This window comes from Melanerpes formicivorus, unplaced genomic scaffold (genome assembly GCF_026170545.1).
Source record: "Melanerpes formicivorus ecotype bairdi unplaced genomic scaffold, bMelFor1.0.p_v2 SCAF_36, whole genome shotgun sequence".
Lineage (NCBI taxonomy): Eukaryota > Metazoa > Chordata > Aves > Piciformes > Picidae > Melanerpes > Melanerpes formicivorus.
This window is the reverse complement of record NW_027142388.1, coordinates 550,771-558,974: the sequence shown is the minus strand read 5'-3', so window position 1 is coordinate 558,974 and position 8,204 is coordinate 550,771.

Below are 8,204 nucleotides of genomic sequence, written 5' to 3'. Positions count from 1 at the left end.
TCTGCTTCTGCACTGCCTAACCGACCCTGCCCACACCCTGGGACAAGAGGAGCCCTGGCCTGGGTCAGAGGGCAGCAGGGGAGACGGGCCAGGTTGGGTGCACTGCTATGCCTTCCCCGCCTGTCCCTGCACCGCCCTGAGACTGACCTGGGGTGAGTGCTGAGTCAGAGGAGAGGACAGGAGGGGCTGACATCAGTGACCGACAGGGGCTGGGTTGAGACTGTTGGCTCTCAGCTCCTGCTCCACCACTCTTTGTCAGCCAAGCCCAGCACCGTGACCCCCAAGGATGCTCCTGAGAGAGTGACAAATGCAGCCAAGTCTCAGAGCACGCTGCCACTCTCCTTGCCATTAAAAACAAAACTCAAACCTGCCCAGCTCTCATTACTGTGAGGTAAGAGCCCCTCAGGCCCCTCTAATCCCACAGGCTTTTAATGCAGTCTACATTACTTTACTAATCTGCTCTGGATTATGCGGTAGGTAGCTCAGGAAGCTCTCCCTGGGACTTCCACGCACGGAATCCATTTCTGCAGTCCTGGGCTGGCTCTTTTCTTTTTGCCCTCATCCTGTGTTCAGTGATCTCATTAAGCCACTGACCTTGAAGAGAAACAGCTTTTCTCTTTCCAGGTATGGCAGCTGGTGAGCTGGCTCTGAGGCTGCAAATGACCAACACACAGGGTGCTGGTCTGGCTTCCTGCTCAACACCCAGCCAGAGGCACTGCGGGGCACAAAGGGAATGGAGTCCCTCAGCTCTGGGCTGCTCAGGGTAAGAGAGAGCCAAACCCCTCAGAGATCAGCTACCCCCCACTGCCTGCAGCAGCCCTGGCTGCTCAGCACCTTGAGAACTGAAGCTGCTATTAACCAAGAGAATTTCCCTGCACCTTGGCCTGGGGCAGGCTGAAATGCAAAGGCTAAAACTGGCTCTGGTCTGGGATTCTGCTGAACAGGCTCACACAGGTCTGACCAACACACACAGGGTATCAGCAGCACTGCAGCTCTCTGGCCCAAACCAGCCCAACGAGTAGGATGTAGCCCAACAACAGAAGGGCTCCTTGGGCACTAGCAGCTCCTGCCTGTGAGAGGCTGAGGGACTCACCACCTGTCCCCAGTGACCATCTGATCCAGGCAGAGGTAGGTGACAGAAGGCAAACAACTCTCCAAGCAGTGGGACAAGCTGCTGGATTTCTAGCTGGGGTTTGGTGCTGTACAGCAGTAGTAGCCCACAGCCCTCCACAGCTCTGTTTGTCACATCAGCACTGGCCCAAGACAACCAAGCTGGAGAAGAGCCTGGCAGCAGAAAGTGTGCACAGCCCTTGACAGGGCAGTAAAGATAGAGGACTTCCATCTGCCAAGTGTGCAGGGCTCAGCCTCCCTCCCGGCAGTGCCCTGGTTTCAGTCCCACGGCCTGGTGGCAATGCAGCACTGAAACAGCTATGGGAAAGGGAGGGGACTAAAGGGAGGGGACTAAAGGGAGGGGACTAAAGGGAGGGGACTAAAGGGAGGGGACTAAAGGGAAGGGACTAAAGGGAGGGGACTAAAGGGAGGGGACGGTACACCTGGGGAAGGACAAACTGGCTGAACACCTTCCCTGCTGCCAAATGCTCCATGGGTTTTGTAGCCATCCCCCAAAATAGAGCCATAGTCTGTGTGCCTCATCCAGGAGCCTGCTGGGCTCACTTCAGGGCACTGCTGGGGCAGTGATTGGCAGCACAGGGACCTGCTGACACCACACCCTGCTGTACCTGGCTCCCTCCCCTTGTCCCTGACCATTCCAGCTGCCTGCTGATGCTTGCCACAGCCTGGAACCTGACACAGGGCTTGACCCAGCAAGGAATGTAGGCAAGGTTTGGGCTTTGGGAAAGATCCTGCATTAGCACTGGTGTGCAAGTCATGAAGTTATCACACATGGCTGTCATCTGATGTCCAAGACACCTTGACACAAAAGGTCCTTTTCATCCAGGCCCAGCATAGCAGAGGCTGAGCAGCTCTGAGGCAGCTCCCCTGTCCCTTCCCTCTGGGACTGGCCATGCTGCCCCAGGAGCCCTCTTGCCAGTGCAGACACATCCTCCCCAGGGAGAGCAGCTCATCCTGGGTAACCACCTCCTCCTTCACTTGTTTTGCTGCCAAGGTCCTTCCCAAAACATGAGCTGCTTCAGCCCCAACTTGCCCTGGACCCAGCCTCCATCAGCACCTGAACAAGATCAGTCATGCAACCCCCTTGCTCCAGACATGCAGCAGCAGAGGAGCGCTGCCCCTTATGCACTGCAATCACATGCAGCAGCCTTCATCTCCAGAACCTTGGGACGCCCTCACTGAGGCTTCCGCAGGCTGCTTCGGCGCTGCCCTAGCGGTCCCCTCGCAGGTCACAGGCAGTCACTGGGTGGCACTGTACCCCTGCCTGTGCAGCCACCCAGCTCCGTCCTCCTCCTCCTTCGGAGCCCCCACCTGGAGCAAAAGGCCAAGGCTCGCCTCACCAAAGCTCAGCTACGGTGGGAAGGGGCAGATGCCCAGGGACCCCGGGAGCCCGCAGGGAGAGGATTCCCTGGCTCCCAAAGCCGGGCTGCTGCCTCCCTGCCAGGCTCTCCTTCCCACCACGGTTACATTTTCATTACCACGGCAAAAGGAGATCAACTGCAGCTTCCCCACGGCCCCTCCATAAAACTAATAGGCCAGGCAATTGGGACAGCCCTGTGAAGTGCTCTATAGTCTGGACTCGGGAGCTGGTGCTCCAGCTCACAGACTGCCCCAACCCCAAAGGCCAGCACTGCAGGGGGATTTTTCTGCCCCACACCCCCGTTTGGGGCTGGGAGCAGCCCGAGGACGAGCACAGGGCTCACCTTTGCTTGGCTCCAGCAGCATAAAGCCGCTAGGAGCATCGGTAGGGATCAGGAGTTCTTCTTTCCAGGGCACCATGGCCCAGCTCTACTGATTCCAAGGGCACTACCAGGGTGAGCCAAAGGCCAGGCATCTGGACCCAGCTGTGGGCCAGGGCAGGGAGGTTCCTTCGTAAACACTTTGCCGTTTGCTTCATTTGCAATTGAAAGCTGGAGGCCAGGCTCACCTCGGGAGGAGCAGACAGCCCCTCTTGACACGGGGGTGGCAAAACCTGCTCAGCCCTGTAAAAGTCCTTTCCCTCCACACCGCCCCCCCCGCGTTTGTTTGGGAAGCTGGGAGCGACACATTTGGTGCGACCCAGAGCCCCTTCTGCAGAGTACCCAGCAGGGTTTGAGGGACTGGTTTTGCTTGCACGTTGCTGAGACCCAACAGGTCTCAGCTGTGTGCTCCAGATGTGCAACAGCCTGGCAGCTACAGCAGGGAGCCCGCTCCTGGCTCCAGCACTGGCTGGGTGGAGGACCTTGGGGACAGCAATAACCAAACAGCTCCCAACCTTCCCTCTTCCGGATGCATAAAAGCAGCCCAAGAAACATCTCCTTAAATTGCTCCCCCTACACTGGGCCTTCCAGGGGAAATGAGCACAAGCACAGCATCCTTGGCACCAAGGGACAGGACCCTGAGCTACTTGGAAGGAGTTTAATTAGTTTGATGAAATTCTTCTCCTTTTAGTTGCCACCTCCAGCTCCAGGCCTTAACAAAGAGCTGGGGAAAGGAAGTAACAAAAAGAAAGATCTCTTTGCTGAAAATCAATGTTCTTGAGAAGTAAGAGCTAAAGATGCTCTAAGGAGTTGGTGAAATAAAGTGGAGGAGACTGTTCCTCTACCATCAGGATAGGAGACAAATGGGAGATGGGAAAGCATAAAAGTCAGGAGGGAGACAAAGAACTCATTCCTCCCTTCTGTAATTTGCTGTCTATAATCTCCCTGCCTTAGTGTCCCCACCTCCCCTGGGGACAGTCACCTTTAGACCTGCTCAAAAGCTCAGCATCCATCTGCAGAAATGGTTCCAGATCCCCAGACCCCAGCTGCCAGAGATGTACAAAGTGTTACAGTCCCTTGGGAGGGCCTCTTGTCAGCGCCAGCACCAGCAGCAGACAGGCTCTCTGCTCCCAGAGGCAGCAGGCAGGCAATGCTAGTGTGCTGGGCAGAGGAACCAACAGAGCCCTCTGCCCACAGCCCTCTGCCAGCAGCTTCCTCTTCAGGTTAATTCACTGTAGACACCTCTAGGAAACAGCTCCCAGCCCCACCACAGCTGCCCTGAGCGCTGCAGCACTGGCAACCTGCTCTGTGCCCACGGTAGAGGTGGCTCTGCAGCACTTCTGCCATCTCCACCACCATAATTTAGTGCTGCAACAGCATGGGAGGGCTAAAGCACAACACTGCAGCTGAATGACCACCACAGCCAACACGCTGGGACCGACTTCATGAGGACCCTGCATCCATGTTGCCCTGTGGGGAACAGAAGGAAGGGCAGCTCCAGCTCCATAAACCAAGGTCCTCCAACCCAAGGACAAGGCTTTTTCACTAGGCACACCTTGAGCTGCACTCCCCACCTTCCATACTGTCCACTGCCATTTGTGTCTTAGGCTGATGGCCACTGCATCATCTGATCCTGCCCAGATGTCTACAAACACCAACATCCTGCGTGCCACTGGGACCTCTTTGTCAGAGGCTGTGAACTCATCTCCGAGCAGCACCAGGGTGGATTGAACAAACCCAGGCAGTATTTTATTGCCGAAGCATAAACCATGGGAATAAACAAGCACCGAAGTGCTACTGATCGTTAAAAGCAGATGGGAGCCCATTTACTGCCTCCAGCAGGGAGCTGCCGCAGCTCTGCTGAGGCCCTGCTACAACACCAAACCCAGAGGCACCATCTGGAAGGTGCTGGAGGGCAGCAGCGACAGGCAACCCCCGCAGCTCAGGCCTGAATTTATCGGTACTGTCCTCCCACCACCACCCAAGGGCCGACAGAGCGCTGACAAAGCTTTGAGTCCTGGCTCCTGTAAGGTTGTGCGTAAGGGAAAATGCCCCAGTGGGGACAAGCAGACACCCAGGGCCCGTCCCACTGCGGGTTGGGGACAGGTCACATTTTCCACACCCACACAGAGCAAGGGTTCAGCAGCATTTCAACCCTGTTTGTTCAAAGGCACTTCAGAAACCCACCACAGCTGCTGGCCACCCCTGTGCAGTCCAGCTCCTGGATGCTGCAAAGCAGCCCAGGCCTGACCTCATTTCCTCACTGACCAGTGCTGCCTGGTATCAGCAGCTTTGCCAGGGGCCATTTCCTCTCCTTCCTAATCAATGCACTCATCGCAGCTGAATGCATAGCAAGAGCATTCCCAGAGTCTGGAGTGCTGGAAACTGGCATTCAGAAACAGCTCCATCCTGAACAGGGCAGAGCCATTAACAGACAAAGGGGCAGGATGCACCAGGGAGAGGAAACGAGGGGCATGGCTCCACCTGAGGCTGCCAGCCCAGCCCGGTGAAGAAAAACCCCGCTTGCATCCGTGGTGTTCAAACGGCCCTCGGGTCCCCACGGGCTCTCCGGGGAGCGCTTAGTGTCACTCATCTTACGGCAGCGTGATGCTCAGCATATCCCTCTGGTAATCGGCGGGGGGGTGTCTGATCACAGCCCCTCCGCTGCTCAGCCCTTCCTGGCTTCCCTCCCTGCAGAAGGATGCGCAGGGTGTGGGAGGGCTGACTTGGCAGCTCTGCAGCCCTTCTCATTTCCCTCTCACCTAAACGCTGGTGGGTGGTGTCCCAGCTGCTCTGAACAGCTCTGTCTCTGCCGAGAAGCAGCAGCAGATTGTGGGCGAGCAGAGGGCTGACTGCTCGGCAGGAACAGAGCCGGCGTGGGGAGAGACCCCTGCGGCGCGACAGGAACCGAGCCTGACTCATCCCCTGCTACCCTGAGCCAGCACTTGCACGCACACCTACCTTGAGGCACCATCTCCCAGCGAGGACCCTACCTAGAGACCCCAGGAGCCAGCGTTTGCACCCCACAGAGGGGAGCTGGAGCAGCGCCCACAGCAGCAGCTCTGCTGTAAGCAGCTGCTACATTTCAGCGGTGCAGCCTCATTTGTGTAACGGGAGGCAGAGATGTGAAGCCTGAGCAGCGCTTTCTACGTGGCTGCAGGGCTGATGCTGTGCCTGCTCTGCACCGTCCCCGGCCCACCCACTCTCCTTGACGGAGGCACAACACTCTTCCTCTTCGGTAAAAACAGGGAAGGAAGAAATAAAAATCCCAGCACATCCCCAAAGAACTGTTGGAGATGGGAAATGAAATCACTCAGCAAGCAGGGTGCTGCCCGGGCAGGGGCCCTGTCACACACACAGAAGGGGAAAAGCAGAGCCTGAGAGCAGTGCCAGGCAATCCAGCAGCCTCCAACAACCTTCCTGATGCTCACAGGATGTTAGGGGTTGGAAGGGACCTCTGGAGACCACTGAGTCCAACCCCCCTGCCAGAGCAGGACTATAAAATCCAGCACAGGTCACACAGGAATGCATCCAGACAGGGCTGGAAAGTCTCCCGAGAAGGAGACTCCACAACCTCTCTGGGCAGCCTGCTCCAGTGTTCTGTGACCCTCACAGTGAAGAAGTTCCTCCTCCTGTTGAGGTGGAACCTCCTGTGCTGGAGTTTCTCTCCATTGCCCCTTGTCCTGTCACAGGGTGCAGGTGAGCAGAGCCTGGCCCTTCCCTCTTGACCCCCAGCCCTCAGATATTGATAGACATTGATTAAATCCCCTCTCATCCTTCTCCTCTCCAGACTAACCACCCCCAGGGCTCTCAGCCTCTCCTCACTGGACACGTGCTCCAGTCCCTCAATCATCCTGGTAATCAGCCATAAACCCCACTCACAGCTTGGAAAAAACCGAAACAAAAGGAGCACCACAGTCAGGCTGAGCAGCGTCATGGCTGCAGCACCTCTCCTCACCCCTGCAGTCAAGGATTTGCTCCATCGTGGGTTACACTTTGGTCTGCCCAGGGCCAGGTCTCAAGGACACTTCCACCCCTGTGGTGGGCAGCTGACAGCGTGTACCCGTCGGGGGGGCAGGGGCTGCAGAGGAGAAATGCTTCCCCAGCTTGCTCCCCTCCGTCCTGCCAGCCTGCAGGCAGCTCCCTTACCTCCGCCTGGGTGCCTGCTGCTCAGACCTGCTGTGATGTTTAGAAACCTCCCCGCAGCTCAGGCAGCTTCCCCTGGGCGGCGGGAGCCCGGCCAGCAGCACACCTGCCTCCCACAGCCTGCGGAGCCGGCAGCCGAGCCCTGGAGGAGCAGGCAGGAACAGGCAAGCTCCCCAAAAAACACAGCAAAGCCGGGAGCCGGCGCCGCGGGAGCCCAGCCAGGCGTGGGGTGGGCTTCGGACAGGCATTGCTCAGGGCACAGAGGCAGGGGGTAGCGGAGCAGCCGCTCCCCACCTGGGGAGCAAACCCTTTGGCCTCCCTTCTCCAGCCGCCCCTGCATGGCTCCCAGCCCTCTCTCTCCCCTCAGAGCAGCCTCGGGGCTGGGATAGGAGGGGGGAGCAGGTAAAGGACAGGCACCTGCGCCCCGCACATTTGGCTCTGCTGAGCGGGGAGGGGAGCTGGCAGCTGTCTGCAGCCCCCGGCAGGAGGGGAGGGCTTCGTGCTGGGCCGACCCCGGCTGCCGAGCGGTGTTGTCAGCCAAATGCTACAGCCCCCCTGCCAGGAGGCTCTGCATGGGACCCCAACCTGGGGCCGCTGAACGAAGTGGCTTTTAAGCTCTGCAATAAAAGCCCATTTGACTGGAAGAATGTTATGATTCCTGGAAGGGGGCTGTGGGTTTGTTGGAGGTGTTAAGGACACACACTGAGCACGGAAATGCAAATGCACTGCAGGGGTCTCTTGGGAGCCTCACCAAGGACCAAATGACTGACACCCCCATAGTGGGCAGTCAGGTCAGCCCGAAGGGAGCAACGAGCCTGGCTCAGCCTGGCTGTCCAGCTACAAGGTGACTCCGGTGTCCCAGCCCCCCAAGGCGTGGAATGCTGCTCCCCAGGTCACCCTTATGCCCCTCCACAGGCAGAGGGTCTCCCTGGGCCCCACTGAGCCCCAGAGGGACAGGCAGGCCCTGCCCCACATCGTGCCCACAACTGGCTGCCAAACATCAAGCACTGCAGAAGGTGCCAGCAGGTCTGAGGGCACCAGACAGCGAGTTTGATTTTCACCACCTGAGCACATCTCTCTCTCTCCCTTCTGCACCTGCAAATCAGAGAAGCTCTTACTGAAATCAGCTGGCAACTTCCTCTGCAAAGCCAGAGGGAGACTGATGGTACCAGAGCAGAGGCCACAACC